The sequence below is a fragment of the Trichosurus vulpecula genome, chromosome 4, assembly GCF_011100635.1.
Source record: "Trichosurus vulpecula isolate mTriVul1 chromosome 4, mTriVul1.pri, whole genome shotgun sequence".
Lineage (NCBI taxonomy): Eukaryota > Metazoa > Chordata > Mammalia > Diprotodontia > Phalangeridae > Trichosurus > Trichosurus vulpecula.
The window spans coordinates 411,217,634-411,234,574 of record NC_050576.1 but is presented as its reverse complement, the minus strand read 5'-3'; the positions used below and the strand labels follow the sequence as shown (position 1 = coordinate 411,234,574).

At 38.0% G+C, this 16,941-nt stretch overlaps 1 pseudogene; it reads left to right on the top strand.

Moving 5' to 3' along the window:
- Positions 1-490: 490 nt before the first annotated feature.
- LOC118847341 lies at positions 491-2,306 on the top strand (annotated as a pseudogene).
- The last annotated feature ends 14,635 nt before the right edge of the window (positions 2,307-16,941 follow it).

Genomic DNA, 16,941 nt, shown 5'->3' with positions numbered 1-16,941 from the left:
TGGAAGGGGAAAAAAGGGTAAAATAAAAAATAAAAGATAAATTTGAGCAACTATTAGAGGCTAGATGACTATTCAGCCTTAATATTCCAGCAAGATGAGAAAAGGCAAGTATCATTCAGAATCTCATTATCCCAAAAGAATTAGGTAAGCTAAAAACCTGGTATGGTGTAATATTAATTAAGGTGGGACATTTTTACAGTTTTCTCTTTTAGCACTTATTTAGTCAAGTGCCCTTGATGAGTCCAGCCTTTGTTTCTTTGATGAAATTAGGAGTCTTTGATCACCTCCTTGCCTCAAGGGAAAGCCTGGCTTCCATGGGTTTGTCCCAGGTTTGTGATGCTTTTAGGTCACTTGGATGTGTCTCATGTGTGATGCCTTTTGCCCCTGAACAGAATACATAAACTCAAGAGGATGGCAGCTTCCCTTGGGGCTCTCAGCCACCGGAAGAGTGGCATGCAACTCTGGGCAGCTGCTCTAAGAGCCCCCGCTCATGAATCCAAATTTTGATGCTTTCCTGGTAACTGTGAATTGTGATTTGGTCTGTTTCTAATGTATGTTTGTTATTTGTTTGTATTTGCTCTGAAGTTCAGGTTGCTGGCTTTAACTCCTGAACTAAGTGAATGATATTTATATGTTGGATTAAAGTAAGATTGTTAACCCCTTAATGTTGCTTTCCTTAGTAAAGCAGATCAAAGAACCTGTGCTGGCAGCTCTTGTTGCTGATCTTGTTGGGTCTTACACCCCATAAAAGCTGTGAGCCAAATTGTTGCTACATATGGTATTGCTTTGTTAGTTTTAAGAGAAGATTAAAACAACATACAAACATGAAAAAATGGGTAGAGGGAACAGACATCTCATAAACTTTATTAATATCTAACCAAAGGGAAATTTGACACACATACATACAGGTTGATGTGGGAAAACATCAATGTTAATAGAGAAATACACAGGGGCAGGAGGAGATAATTAAGAAAGAAGTCATGGTTGGGAAGAGATTAAGGAAAAGGAAAACAAAATTGAAATTTGAAGGGTGAAATATAAAGGGAAGATTAAAAAAAAACTTATTAGAACCAGAGCTTGTGGCTCAGAAAGGAAGGAACAAACCATTGAAATTACAGATTTATAGTGTGAATTATATTCTTTTCCTGCTTCTACCTTCTTTATAAAGAGTGAAAAGGGCTTAAAGACGAACTACATCCCTGTTCTGTCAGCACTTGGCACAGCTTCCTTCAAGATCTCTACAATTCATAAAATTTTATGAAAGCTCAATTTGGAGAGTGATCATTCCACACCTGCAAATGCATATATGGCTGTGTCAAGGCTTATGACAACTTTGATGCCAAGAAGTATGCTATAAATATTGAGGTATCCATCAAGACTAAAGGGGTAGATGAAGTTACTATCATGAACATTTTGACAAATTGCAGCAATGAACAGAGTCAGGACATCTGCTTTACTTATCAGAGAAGGACCAAAGAGGAATTTTCATCAGCACTGAAATCTGCCTTATCTGGCCATTGATTATGGGCCTTTTGAAGACACTTGCTCTGTATGATGCTTCACAGCTGAAAGCCTCCATGAAGGGCCTGGGTACGGATAAAGATTCCATGATTGTGATCATCTGCTTGGGGATAAACCTGGAGTTCAATGAAATTAACAAAGTCTAAAGAGAAATGTACAAAACAGTCGGAGAAGGACATTATTTCAGACACATCTAGTAACTTCCACAAATTGATGGTTGCCCTGGCAAAGGGCAAACAGGCAGAGCATGGCTTTGTGATTGATTATGAGCTAATTGACCAATATACTCAGGAACTCTATGATGCAGGAGTGAAGAGGAAGGAAAATGATGTCCCTAAATTATTAAGACTGAGAGGAATGTGTGCTACCTCCAGAAAGTATTTGGAAGGTACAAGAGTTATAGTCCTTATGATATGCTGGAGAGTATCAAGAAAGAGGTGAAAGGAAACCTTGAAAATGCCTTCCTCAACCTGATCCAGTGCATTCAGAACAAACCCTTGTATTTTTCTGACCGACTTCATAATTCCATGAAGGACAAGGAGACCCATGACAAGGTCCTGATCAGGATCATGGTCTCCCATAGTGAGGTAGACATGCTGAAAATAAAATCTGAATTCAAGAAAAAGTATGGAAAATCTCTATGTTACTTCATCCAGCAAGACACAAAGGAAGATGACCCAAAGGCACTCCTGTATCTGTGTCAGATGACTAAAAGTCATGTAGAAAGACATGACCAAAGCAGTTGTAAAACCCAGAAACAATGCTTTCTGTTCTTCCCCTTGTAATTTTAGAAAATCAGCTTGTAGTAACTTGCAATTAACGATAACTCATATTAGTCCTTATTAAGATGATGCTATTTGCTTTCATGTACTTTTGTAAGTCATGTATGCATTGCTTGTATTTTCTCAAGATTTTTCCTTAGGCAAAGGAATGAACAATGCAAGGGAATAAAAGTGAAATCTCTGACATGAAACACTTAGCATCTTTTGTCCTGTGTCAACAAAAGACAAATAAACTGAATTTTTATTTAAAAAGAAAAAGAGTGAGAAGGGAGAAAATAGAAAAAAAATATTTAAAAGGATGTGATGGGGAAAAATGAGCAATTAACAGTCATAATTATAAATGGGAATAAGATGCACTCACACATAAAATGAAAGAAAACAGCAAAAATCATACTTGAAATGCATATATTCACACCAAGTTAAAATAAGAAACTTGGGCAGAATATGTTATTCTTCAGTTGAAGTAAAAGAATCAGGGTAGCAATCATGATCTCAGATAAGATAACAGCAGTAATTAATAATAATAATAGGTATGATTAAAAGAGATAAACTACATGGTGTTGAAAGACACCACAGAAAATGAAGTAATACAAATATTTGGTATATGGGTATTAAATCAAATGGATTCTAGTTTAGAACATACTTGAAGGGAAAAAAAGGAATTTCACAGTAAAACAGAAAGCAATATCTCAGCAAGTTTAAACATTTGATGGAAGGCTGGACTTAAAAGCATGAAGAACTGAGTTTTAAACCTACCTCAGGAATTTGCTACTCATGTGACCCTTGACAAATCATTTAAACTTTTGATCTGTTTCCTTACCTGTAAAATGAAGGTGTTGAAGATTGATGTCCTAAGTTTCCTTCTACTTCTAAATTCATGATCCTATTATGCTATGATCTATCAGTTAGGGTCCTCAGAGAGGTTTTATCAAATTTAGACAAATTAGGCAGAAATATAAATAAGGAAGAAGTTAAGAAAATAAATAAAATTTTAGAAAAGCTAGATATAAAAGAACTTGGGCAATTGGGCAATGTGAACATAGAGTAGTGCACACATATGTGTATACATAAATATACATGAACATAATCTACATGGAACATTTTTTTAAAAATCACATATGATAGAACTTTAAAACCTTACAAATAAAAAACAGAATCTTTAAACAATTCTTTATTCATCATAGCAAAATCAATACAGATTATTGGAGGGAAAGATTCTCACCTAAATGGTGAGCAAATATTTTAATTCAAAAGAATGTGTGAGTCATTGAACAACTCAGAAATAAATTGTGACTTCATCAAAGAAAATGAAAACAAGGAAACAATTTACCAAAATTTTGCACCCATATCAGTCTTGAGTGGAAAATGTATACTTCTAAATATTTTCATGAATAAAAGAGAAACAGAACAGATCGATGACTTTAACATGCAATAAAAAAGGAAAGAATACCCTTGAACTAAGTATGAGAAGAAATTCTGAAAATGAAAGAAAAGGCAAAGTTGAAAAAATTGATAAAACTAGGAGGCTTTTTTAGTAGTAAGATAAATAAACCTCTAGTCCAAAAGAAAAACAAAGTCACCAATATAAAAAAGAAAAAAAGGAATTATTGTCAAAAAGATAAAAAGACATTATCAGAAATTAGATTCCTAATTGTATGTAAACAAACTGATAGGTGAATACTTATGGAAATAAAAATACCCAGGTTAATAGAGTAAGAAATATAGAATCTAAATAACCTAATGTTGTTGTTGCTTTGTCATTTAGTCATGTCTAGCTCTTCTTGATACCACAGACTACAGCATGGACCAGGCCCTTTTATCCTCTACTATCTCTCAAAATCTGTCCCAGCTCACATTTTAGCTTCTGTAAACACTATCTGTCCTTCTTATCATGTGATGTTCTGTTCTTCTTTTGCCTTCAAATTTTCCCCCAAATCAGGGTCCTTTCCAAAGACTCTTGTCTTCTCATTATTTGGCCAAAACATTTAAGCCTCAGCTTTAGTATTTGTCCTTCCAATGAGTAGTCTGAATTAATTTAAGTATTCACTGATTTGATCTCCTTCCTGCCTAAGGGACTCTCAAAAATCTTCTTCATCAATACAATTGAAAGGCATTGATTCTGCAGTGCTCAGCTTTCTTTATAGTTCAACTTTCATAGCCATATAGTATTACCTGGAAACACCATACCTTTAACTATATGGATGTCTGATAGAATGGAGATGTTTCTGCTTTTTAGAATGTTGTCACATTTGCCATAGCTTTCATTACAATGAGCAAATGTCTTTTAATTTCATGGCTTCAGTCTCCGCCTGTAGTGATCTTTGAGCCCAAGAATATAAAATCTGAAACTTTACCATTTCTTCTCCCTCTTTTTGCCAGGAAGTGATGGGACCAGTTGCCAAGATCTTATTTTTTCTGATGTTAAACTTGAAGCCAGCTTTTACACTCTCCTCTTTCACCCTCATCAAGAGGCTTCTTAATTCCTCTTCACTTTCTGCCCTCAGAGGGATATCATCCACTTATTTGAGATTCTTTATATTTTTCCCAGCAATTTAATTCCAACTTTTGATTCATCCAGTCTGGCACTTAGCATAATGCACTCTGCATATAAGTTAAATAAATAAGGTGATGATATACAGAATTGTCATGCACTTTCCAATCTTAAACCAACAGTTGTTCTATGTTCAGTTCTTTATTGGCCCACATACATTTTCCTCAGGAGACAAGAGGATCTGGTACTGCCATACCTTTGAGAATTTACAACAATCTGTTGTGATCCACACCACCAAAGAATACTGTAGCCAATGAAGCAGAAGTAGATATATTTTCTTCCTGGAACTCCTTTGCTTTCTCCATAATTCAGTGATTATTGGCAATTTGGCCTCTAGTTCCTTTGCCTCTTCAAAAACCTCTCTGCTTTTCTGTTAATTCTCAGTTCACATATTTCTAAAACCTAGCTTGCAGAATCTTAAGCATATTCTTGCTGGTATATGAAATGAGCACAATTGTTTGGTAATTTGAACATTCTTTGCATTCTTGAGGATTAGGACATAGAATGATGTTTTCCAATACAGTGGCCTCTGTTGAGTTTTCCAAATTTGATGGCATATTGAGTAAGGCACTTTAACAGCAATAGCTTTTAGCATTGCAAATAGTTCAGCTGGAATTCTGTCACCTCCACTAGCCTTATTGTTAGCAATATGTCCTAAGTCCCACTTGACTTCATTCTCCAGAATTTCTGGCTCTAGATCAGTAACCATATCGTAGTGGTTAGCAGTGCTATTAAATCCATCTTATATAGTTCTTCTGTATATTCTTGCCACCTCTTCTTCATCTCTTCTGATTCCCTTAAATCTCTACTATTTGTGCCTATTTTTGAATGAAACATTCCTTTGATATCTCTAATTTTCTTGAATGACCTTAACATTCTATTGTTTTCTTCTATTTCTCTGCATTGCTCATTTAAGAAAATTTTCTTTTCTCATATTGAGTAAGATAGTCTAAACAAAGAAACAGTAAAATCCATAAACATAAATGAAACCTCAAAGAGAAAAATAACAGTTCCATATAGATTTACAATTGAATAGTACATTCTATTAGTCAAATAAAACACACTGTGTGTGTCTGTGTATGCAGAGAGAGAAATAGAGACAGAGACAGAGATTTAGAGACACAGAGAAAGAGAGTTTGCAAAAATAGAAAAAGACATGAGAGGGGTCTTCTGGAAGCCAAGATGGTGGAATAAGCAGAAAATCACTGTAGCTTTCCAACATTCACTTCCAAACAACCAAAAAACAGTGCCCCAGAACAAATCTTGGAACAATGAAGACAGCAAAAAGACAGGGTGGAGTGGTCTTTTAGCCTGGGAGACTTGGAGGACGGGCAAGAAAGGTTCATCTCATTCAGATAAAAAAGGAGCACAGTCTAGGACAACCAAGCATCAGAACAAGCCAGCAGCAAGCCCGATCTCAGCAAACTAGTGGGAGATCTGAGCCCAGTATGGAAAAGCAGCCAAGCATCACCACTATGGCTTCGCATAACAAGGGAACCAACAGTTGTTCTATGTTCAGTTCTTTCTTGCCTTAGTATATCAAGGGAAATGGGCAGACTCCAGTTCTGAGAACCACCATGTGCTTCAGCATAGCCATGGGAAAACAGGCATTCCTCAGTAGCTAGACTTCTACATGCTTCAGCGCAGCTCTGGGCAAGTGGGCATGTTCTGAGAGTCAGGCCTCCAAGTGCTTCAATATGCCTTTGGGCTAACAGGCATCCTCCAGTGTGACAAGAAAGTATACAAGAACATCATATGCTTCAGTGTAGCCCAGGGCTCTCTCTGGTCTCCAGACCTCCACAGTCTTCAGTGTAGCCCTGGGGAAACACAGAAAAACCCCATCAAGCCTCAGCACATGACAGACACCACCACTAGGACCCCAGCTCAGCACTAGGTAAGTTTCTAGATGCCTAAAGCCTCCATAAGTGTGAACCACCCTCCACCCCACACCCTCAACACAGCACCAGACAGGAAGGTCCTCTGTGGGCCTTCAGGGCAATATTAGAGTACCAGCAAATAAACAACCAAGGCCAGCAGCCACTGGCAAAGTAGTCTGAGTCAGACCCCCTTCCACTCTGGGAACAGAGATCAAATTTAAAAGAAATGAAAAAGACCAAATAAAAAAAAAATCAGCCCAAAAGAATCTGAAAATAGAACAATGTCAAAACATTTATGGGCAAAACTCCAAATAAAATGGAATGTGGCTTCAAGCCTAGAAAGAAAGTATGGAAGAGCTTCATAAAGGGAGATTAAAATCAAATAAGAGAGATAGAAGAAAAATTGGAGAAAGAAATGAGAGTGATGCAAGAAAATTATGAAAAAAGAGTGAAAGCTGCTTAAAAAGTAGAATTGACCAAATGGAAAAGAGATACAAAAATCTACTTAAGAAAACAACTCCTTAAAGAGTACAATAGGCCAAATAGAAAAGAAAGCACAGAAGTTAATTTACAGAAACAAAACCTTAAAAGTTGGAATTGCACAAGTAGAAGCTAATGACACTGTGAGACATCAAGAATCAATCAAACAAAATCAAAAGAATGAAAAAGTGGAAGAAAATGTAAACTGCCTCATGAAAAAAAACAACTCACTTTGAAAATAAATCCAGGAAAGACAACATCACAACCACTGAACTACCTAAAAGTCACAGTGAAAAGGAAGACCCGGACAGCATCTTTCAAGAAATTATTGAGGAAAACTGCCCTGCTGTCCTGGAATCAGAGGGCAAAGTAGGCATTGAAAGAATCCACTGATCACCTCAGGAAAGAGATACAAAAATAAAATCTCCAAGGAAAATCATAGGCAAATTTGAGCACTATCAGGTCAAGGAAAAAATACGACAAGTGGTCAGAAAGAAATAATTCAAATATTGGGAAGTCACAATCAGGATCACACAGGACCTGGCAGCTGCAACCTTAAAGGATAAGAGGTCATGGAACATGATATTCTGGAAGGCAAAGAAACTAGAACTATAGCCAAGAGTCTCTTACCTAGAAAAATTAAGCATAATACATCAAGGGGAAAAACGGATATTCAATGAAATAGAGGGATTTCAAGCTTTCATAAGGAAAGGCCACAACTAAACCAAAAAATTAACCTGCAATATAAAAACCCAAGAGAATCATTAACAGGTAAAAAGGGAAAAGAAAACATAAAGGATATAATAGAGCTAAACTATTTATATACCTAGATGGTAAAATGATATTTGAAATTATTTAAAATTGTATTACTAGTAGTACAGCTAGAAGGAAAATACATAGATAGAGGGTATGGGGATAAGATGATTTGAAGGAATAATATAAACAAATTTAAGAAATGAGAAAGAGGAATACAATGGGTAAAGAGAAAAAAGAGGTAGAATGGGGTAAATTATTTCAAATGAAGAGATGCTGAAGACATAGTACAGTGGAAAGGAAGACAGGAAGTCGGGCAATGAACATCCCTAGAACCTTACTTCAGAGCATTAGTCTTGGCTCAAAGTGGGAATCATATACACAATCAGTTGAATATAGAAATCTCTCTTGCCTGACAGGGAACAAGTAGGGGAGGAGATCATATAAAATTGGTGTGGGGACTGATGGAAGGTTAGGCAGATCAAGGGATGTCACAGAAAGAAGCAAAACACTGGTGATGAGGGAATACGTGAAAGGAGAGAAAGGGCAAATAGGAGGAAGAATAGGAGGAAATGAAATACACAGTAATCATGTTGTGTATGTGAATGGGAAGAACTCTCCCATGAAATGGAAGCAGATAGTAGAGTGGATCAAAAAACACAATCCTACAATATGTTGCTTAAAAGAAACACACTCGGTGACAGCAGCAGCATCACACCCAAGATGGCAGGCAGCAGGAGGCTGATGAAGGAACTTGAAGAAATCCACAAGCATGGGATGAAAAACTGCCATAGCATACAGATTGATGAAGCTAATGTATTGATGTAGCAAGGGATCATTGTTCCTGATAACCTTCCATATGACAAGGGAGCCTTCAGAGTAGAAATCAATTTCCCATCAGAATATCCATTCAAACCACTTAAAATCACCATCAGTTTTGCTGGGGAGGTGATTCTTGGTTTTAATCCTAGCTCCACTGACATCTGGAATATCATATTCCAAACACTTCAATCCCTTAATGTAGAAGCTGCTAGATCTTGTGTTACCTGATTGTGTTTCCAAAATACTCAAATTGTTTTTTTCTGGCTGCTTGCAGTATTTTCTCCTTGATCTGGGAGCTCTGGAATTTGGAAACAATATTCCTAGGAGTTTTCTTTATGGGATCTTTTTCAGGAGGTGATCAATGGATTCTTTCAATTTCTATTTGACCCTCGGGCTCTAGAATATCAGGGCCACTCTACTTTATAATTTCCTGAAAGATGATATCTAGGCTCTTTTTTGATCATAGCTTTCAGGCTGTCCAACAGTTTTTAAATTCTCTCTCTTGGATCTGTTTTTCCAGGTCAGTGGTTTTTCCAATGAGATATTTCACATTGTCTTCCACTTTTTCATTCCTTTGCTTGTGTTTTATAAAATCTTGATTTCTCATAAAGTCACTAGCTTCCACTTGCTCCAATCTAATTTTTAAAGTAGTATTTTCTTCAGTGGTCTTTGGACCTCCTTTTTCATTTAGGTAATTCTGCCTTTCAAGGCATTTTCCTCGCTGTCTTTTTGGAGCTCTTTTGCCATTTGAGTTAGTCTATTTTTAAGGTGTTGTTTTCTTCAGTATTTTTTCAGTATCCTTTAGCAAGTCATTGACTTGTTTTTCATGGTTTTCTCACATCCTTCTCATTTCTCTTCCCAATTTTTCCTGTACTTCTCTAACTTGCTTTTCCAAATCCTTTTTGAGCTCTTCCATGGCCTGAGACCAGTTCATGTTTTTCTTGGAGGCTTTTGATGTAGTCTCTTTGACTTTGTTGACTTCTTCTGGCTGTATGTTTTGATCTTCTTTGTCACCAAAGAAAGATTACAAAGTCTGAGTTTGAGTCTGAGTTCATTTTCACTGCCTGTTCATGTTCCCAGCCAACCACTTGAGCCTTGAACTTTTTTGTCAGGGTATGACTGCTTGTAGAGTATAGAGTACTTTGTTCCAAGCTTGAGGGGATGTACTGTTGTTTTCAGAGCTTTTTCTTTACAGCAAGCTCTGCCACACCAGCACTCCTTCTCCCTCAAGAACCACCAACCAGGACCAGGCTCAGATCTTAAGCAGGCTCTGCACTCCCTCTCTGATCCACCACTTAATTCCTCCCACCAGGTGGGCTTGGGGCCAGAAGTAACTGCAGCTATAGGTTTGTAACTGCACCACCCCTACTGCCCCCAGGGCAGTGACCCAACCAAGAACTCCTTCACTCTGTCCCTGAAGCTTTTCCCACTAACTTTGTTTGTTGTCTTTGGTGTTTGTGGGTTGCAAAGTCTGGTAACTGCCACAGCTCACTGTTTCAGGGGGCTAGGGCCTGTTCCACCTGGCTCCTGGTCTGGTTGGTCCACACACAGCTCACGCTGGGCTCTGCTCCTTTCTGCTCCCAGGTCCATGTGTGATAAACCTTACCCAGTGATCATCCATGCTGTCCTGGGCTGAAGCCCAGTTTCCCTCTGCTATTTCATGGGTTCTGCAGTTATACAATTTGTTCAGAGTCATTTTTTATCAGTGTTTGGAGGGTCCTGGGGGAGAGCCCTAGGTAAGTCATTGCTTTCCAGGAACATCTTGGCTCCACCCGGATTCCTGATTTAATCAGGGAAACAAATGCTAGACTCATCGCAGTCACTTGATTACCTAAATATTCCAAAAGAGAAAACAGTAAAAAAAAAGTGCCACCTTAATTACCAGTACAAGAGTTTACAAAGAAATGTGGGGAAAAGTGACCCGTGGACAAAATCTTCTGTGACTGATTCCAACCAGGGTGATTGGAGAGCCAGAGGATTGCATTTCTAACACCCAGCAACCAGGACTCTTTGAGAAATTGACAGGGGCTACCTCCTGGTAGTAACTTGTGGCAGTTACTAACTTTCTACAGTTTTCTGAATCAAAACTGGTAAACCTGTAAAAAAAGGATTAAAAATTTAAGATGTTCTAATTCCGATTTCTTTGTTTTAAAAATAACTGCTTCAGTCTACCTTAAAGGATGGTATGTTCTTTTCTTGCCCAAGTCTATCCCAAATCTTCAGTTTCTCTTCAGGTTTAAAACAGAAAATTAGTGAGGGGCGTACACTTGTGATCCCTCCCTTCCCCTTTGTAGGTCTTATTTTATTGAGTACATTTTAATCACACTTCCTATCCCTAGAAAAATACCTTGGAACCCCTCATTCAACCTCTTCCCTTTCCCATCACCCCAAGCTATTAGAGAAAATGGCCTAAAATTCAGGAGTCCTAATGCCTTCCCTCCCTCTGTGGCTCCGTGCTTTGTGAGACATGGGTTGTGAGTTTGTAACATGTAAGAAACCAAATAAGGCCAAGCCAAGGGTGAAGTCGGTGATGAAGAAGGAGCCTGGCCATTGTGTAAATCTGGCTGATGTTATCAAAATGATGTCAATTAAATGGGCAAACTCCCAATTGTCTCCTTGTGGGTGTGACTGAATTACAGCCTGTCTCCAGAGCTGCCCCGCAGAGGAGAAATGATGTTAACACTGTGCTTGTGTGTATTTATACTCAGAGTCTCCAGACTAACTAGCTAAGAAGACAGATGGGACTTCTGACTGACAGCAGCCAGGTTGGAGGCAGCTTCTGCAATGAGCAGAGCAGGGTCCTATACTGCCTCTTCTCCTACTTAAATGCATGTTGCTACCATTCAGAGATGTCCATGTGACAGTGAAAAGCCAGTCCTGCTGACATTGTTTTCCATCAAAGTACAGAACTTTGTATCAGAATGGACTGGAAATTTTTGGAAAAATTACCCTGAATATTGAATTCTTTGATTATCTTAGAGAAAGAAATTTGAGTTTGGGATTCTGCTTCTCACAACTAAAGGTGTTACTGGTTTGTGTCAGGGTTATCACCCTTCCTCCCCAAACCTGTTCCCTTTTTAAGTCATTTAGAAGAACCTCTCTGGAGGAGGGTGGCTTCTCTTTCCATTGACCACTTTGACTGAAGCAAGGCATTTCCCCCTCCATCTGGATGAGGAAGCCCCAGGGAAGAAGGCTGCCTTCAGTTGGGAAGATCTTTTGCTGCCCTTTAAGGATGGTTGTTTGGGTTTTTCTTAATATTATAAGCATTTTGACTGCTTTTTTGGTAGAAATAAAAAAGTGATTATAGATTTAAAATGAAATGGAACTAAAATGATTAAAATGTTTCTGTCTCTTAAAAATACATACCCCCCCAATAAATGAATATGTGAGATCCTAGGAAATATCCATTGTTTATACCCAGATAATGGCTGCACTAATTCTGGTGATATAAGATTGACTACTTTCTCAGTTTTTAAAATCTTGTTCAAAATGAGGACTAGGCCATGGAGGAAGGGATGATTCAAGAGTTTAATGCTTTTCTCTCCAAGGCATTGAGACACGTAGGGTACACTACTTTTTGTCTGTGCGAAAGTGGGAGGTTTATAAAGTTTTCACTTGTCAATGACCAAATTGCTGGCCTGTAAATATGCCCAGTTTCTTCAACCCTCTCCATAAAATGTGATGCCCACCTACATTTCAGGGATGCCCTTGTTTTCAGAGAGTAGAGGAGCAACCATTGTCAACATAACCACCACTGTCTCTTCATTTGCTGAAAATTGGTTTGGACTTTGTTTCCAACTTCTTTGGATTTACAATAAAATGTCAAATTCTGTCAAACAAAAGCTTGTTTAACTCCTACATCACACTTCTATCTAGACCAAGCCACTGCCTGTCCTGTTCTTGGGAGTGGGAAATGTTTGCCATTCTTTGAAACTGTCTGGTCCTTTACTCTTTTGACAACACTTATCTTTCATAGTATGTAGTCTTTTCTGATTGTTGGCTCTCAGGTTAATGTCATTGAGAGGGAACCTTCAAGGCTGGGCACTTGGAAAGTGTGTGGAAGTTAGTCCACTGGATGCTGATCTGGGTGACCAGGTGTATTAGGAGGGCAGAGTTTATAATCTCAAAGAGGATCATAAACATGTCTGAAACGTTCGGAACCGCCGGATATAAGAAACTCTCAAAGTAGAAGGCAGAAGAATCAAAACATTTATTTAGGCTCCACAGTAACCAACCCATGAACCAGCAACCCCATTTTGATATATTGATCAAAAGCTTCCAGGCCCAATAAGTACGCCTTGAAAGAGTAACCAGGAGGCTACAGAGAAGCATGATTGCGTAAAGCAAAATCATGTTTCCCCCTCTATGGTAATAAGATTACCCACTGGCCTGAAGTCTTTGTTCAGCTTTCTCCCGTAGGTCAGCTCTGCTACTGGCAGCTCCTGCTTCAGCTGTGGCTGTGGCTGTAACTGTGACTGCAACTGTCGCTGTAACTGTCGCTGTAACTGTCGCTGTAACTGTCGCTGTAACTGTCTCTGGCTCCAACCGGAAAAGGAAAAAAGGATCTTCAAGCTGTCCTCTCCCCTCTTATAGAGTTTTTGACATCATCAAGCACCGCCTGAACGACCAGGGCCGATTGGTTCTTGACTTGGCCCCTCCCCCTAGCGTAGCCATTAACACCTCCCCTCAGCCAGCCCCATGACTCCTCACACAGGAAGTTGTCTGCTTCCTGGAATGCTCTTTGGGCTTCCTGCCCCGGAAGAGCAAGCCACAGTGTCCAGAGGCTTAATGAGGTAAGCTGAGTCATTCAAAGAAAACAAAGGCCATTCTGGCTACACCAGGTGGGTGACTGATGGAGAGCAGCGGGTTTTGTTGTTTGCCTCCCAAGCTGTGGCTTTTCTGTAAAAGCTAATGAGAGGGAATTGTGAAAGGAGGTGGGGGTGGGGGGAGAAGCTTCTGCATGGTGAGAGCCATAGTGCTGTGTATGATGGTGGATGAGGAAATGCTGGCTGTCCTTAGGTCACTCAAGACTTCACCCCTGCTCCTTAACTCTTCTCTGACAATGTCCTGAATTCTCAGCATCTTTTCCTTTCCCCAAACTATGGCAAAATCTACCCTCTCCCCACCACCTTGTTGTGGTATAGACTTTCTAAAGTTCTGCAATTCCATTCTGCTACTCTAAATGCTCTCAAAGGTAAAACAAAACAAAGCAAAACAAAATAAAACAAAACCACTATATGCAGAGAGACATACACAGAGTAATGGTGAGGGGCAAAAGTAGAATCTATTATGCTTCAGCTGAAGTAAAAAAAAAAAAAAAAGCAGAGGTAGCAATCCTGATCTCAAACTAAAAGGAAAAACAGACCTAATTAAAAGAGATAAGGAAGGAAACTTTATCTTGCTAAAAGATGCTATAAACAATGAAACAATATCAATACTAAACATATATGCACCAAGTGGTATAACGTCCAAATTCTGAAAGGAGAATTTAAGGGAGTTAAACAAAGAAATAGACAGCAAAACTTTATACTATAAAGTGGGTGACTTCAATTATCACCTCTCAAAACTCAATAAAACAAGCAAAAATAAACAATAAAAGAACAAAGGAGTTAAAGAGATTATTAGAAAAGTTAGATACAACAGACCTTTGGAGTAAACTGAATGGGAACAGAAAGGAATATACCCTTTTCTCACCATCAAATGGCACATACACAAAAAATGACCATGTAATAGGATATCAAAACCTCAAAATCAAATGTCAAAAGGAAAAAAAATAAGAAATGTATTCTTTTCAGATCAATAAAAATACAATAATACAAATAAAACTACAAGATACAATAAAAGTTACATTGAACAAAGGGCAGTAGAAATACAGATTAAAAATTAATTGGAAACTAAATGATCTAATGAAGTGGTTGAAAGAACAAATCATTGAAGGAATAAATTTGTTGAAGAGAATAACAACAATGAGAAAACATATCAAAATTTATGGGATGCAGCCAAAGCAGGTCTTTGGGGAATATAAATTTCTCTAAGTTTTTTTTTTTTTTTATTGATACAAATATTTTATTTTTATTTATTTTTAGTTTTTAACATTCATTTCCACAAGATTTTGAGTTTCAAATTTTCTCCCCATCTCCCCTCTCACCCCCACACCAAGATGACATATATTCTGATTGCCCATTTCCCCAGTCTGCCGTCCCTTCTAACACCCCACTCACTTCCTCTTATCCCCTTCCCTCTTATTTATTGTAGGGCAAGATAGATTTCTATACCCCATTGCCTGTATATTTTATCTCCCCATTGTATGTAAAAACAGTTTTTAATATTTGTTTTTAGAACTTTCAGTTCCAAATTCTCTTCCTTCTTCCCTCCCCACACAACCTCACTGAGAAGGAAAACAATTCAATATAGGTTGCACGTGTGCATTTATGGAAAACACTTCTGTAATAGTCATGTTGTGAAAGACTAATTATATTTCTCTCCATCCCATCCCATCCCTCATTTATCCAATTTTCTCCTTTGACCCTGTCCCTTTTCAAAAGTATTTGCTTCTGACTAACCATCCCCAAATCTGTCCTACTTCCTATCATTCCCCCCTCTTATCCCCTCCCCCCACACACTTTTCTGTAGGGTAAGATACCCAATTGAATGTGTATGCTATTATCTCCTTAAGCCAAATCCAATGAGAGCAAGGTTCACTCATTCCCTTTCACCTCCCCACTCTTTTCTTCCATTATAATAGCTTTTCTTGCCCTTTTCATGTGAGATAATTTACTCCATTCTACCTCTCCCTTTCTCTTTCTTCCTATATATTCCTCTCTCACCCTTTAATTTTATTTTTTACATATCATCCCTTTATATTAAATTTACCACACATGAAAGAATGTGGCTAGAATAAAGAAAAAATATATTAAGAATATGGTTTTTCTTGCATAGGAATGAGCATTTCTCAAGATTCCTCAAAGTAATTTGACACAAACTATTTTTGATATAATTTGATATTTGAAGAAACATACCCCAATAATCCCTTTAAATCAAACATTTTTAACAGAATAAATTATTGAACAACATCTTAAAGTGGTGGATTTACTAATAATCAGAAAATGCAAATAAAAGTTTCTCTGAAATAATGGCATATATTCCTAAAATGGCAAATTAAATAAATCAATGTTGGATGGCTGCAAGTAAATGGACAAGTTTATTGGCATTTGATGGTGTTGTAAATAGCTCTGATCATTAAAAATAACCATTTAGAATTATAGAAGGATCATAGGAATTAAAATTTAAAATAACCTTAGAGATGATCTATTATAATCCAAAGAGAAGACTAGGCCCAGGAAATTTACCATTAAATAATCTAGATATGGTGACTGATGGTAAACAGCAGAGCCAGGATTCAAATGCAGGTCCCTTTAGCTAAAAAATTTAATGTGTAGATGCATTTTTGAGTGTGTGCGTGTGTGTGTGTGTGTGTGTGTGTGTGTGTGTGTTGCAACAAAAATGCTACTTCCAGCAGCTGGGGAGGTGTAAGACAAATAACACAAGCACACAGGAGAGCTGCTAACACAGGTCCTTTGATCTGTTTTTCTAAGGAAAGCAACTTTTAGAGGTTTACAATCTCTCTTTAATTAAACATACATATATCATTCACTTAGTTCAGGGGGAAAAGTCAGCACCCTGAACTTCAGAGAAAAAATAAACAGAAATTACAAGCAGAAGTTATATAAACAAAGCAAATAACACAGATAAGCAGATGGGGCATCTAACTGTCTGTCCACAGCAAGACATACATAGTTGCAAGAGAGAAGCACCAACATCTGGATTTTCAAAGCTAAGGGCTCCTTAACAACTACCCATAGTCTCATCTGGCCAAATCACACAAACACTCTTCCAAAGAGTGAGCTCCAAAGCAAAATGCTATCCTCAGAGTATATATAAACCTATTCAGGGTCAGAAGGTGTCACACCCATGTGAGTCAAACTCAAGTGACTTGGGCTTTCTTGTGACTTAATCAGGTCATCAAAGACTTAATTCAATCAAAGTCAAGGCTCACTCAAAGGCATTTGATTGCCTTAGTACTGAGAGGCACTCTAAAAGGAAAAAGAAGAAACAGCAAAAAGTCCCACTTCACTTGCCATTACGTGTGTGTGTG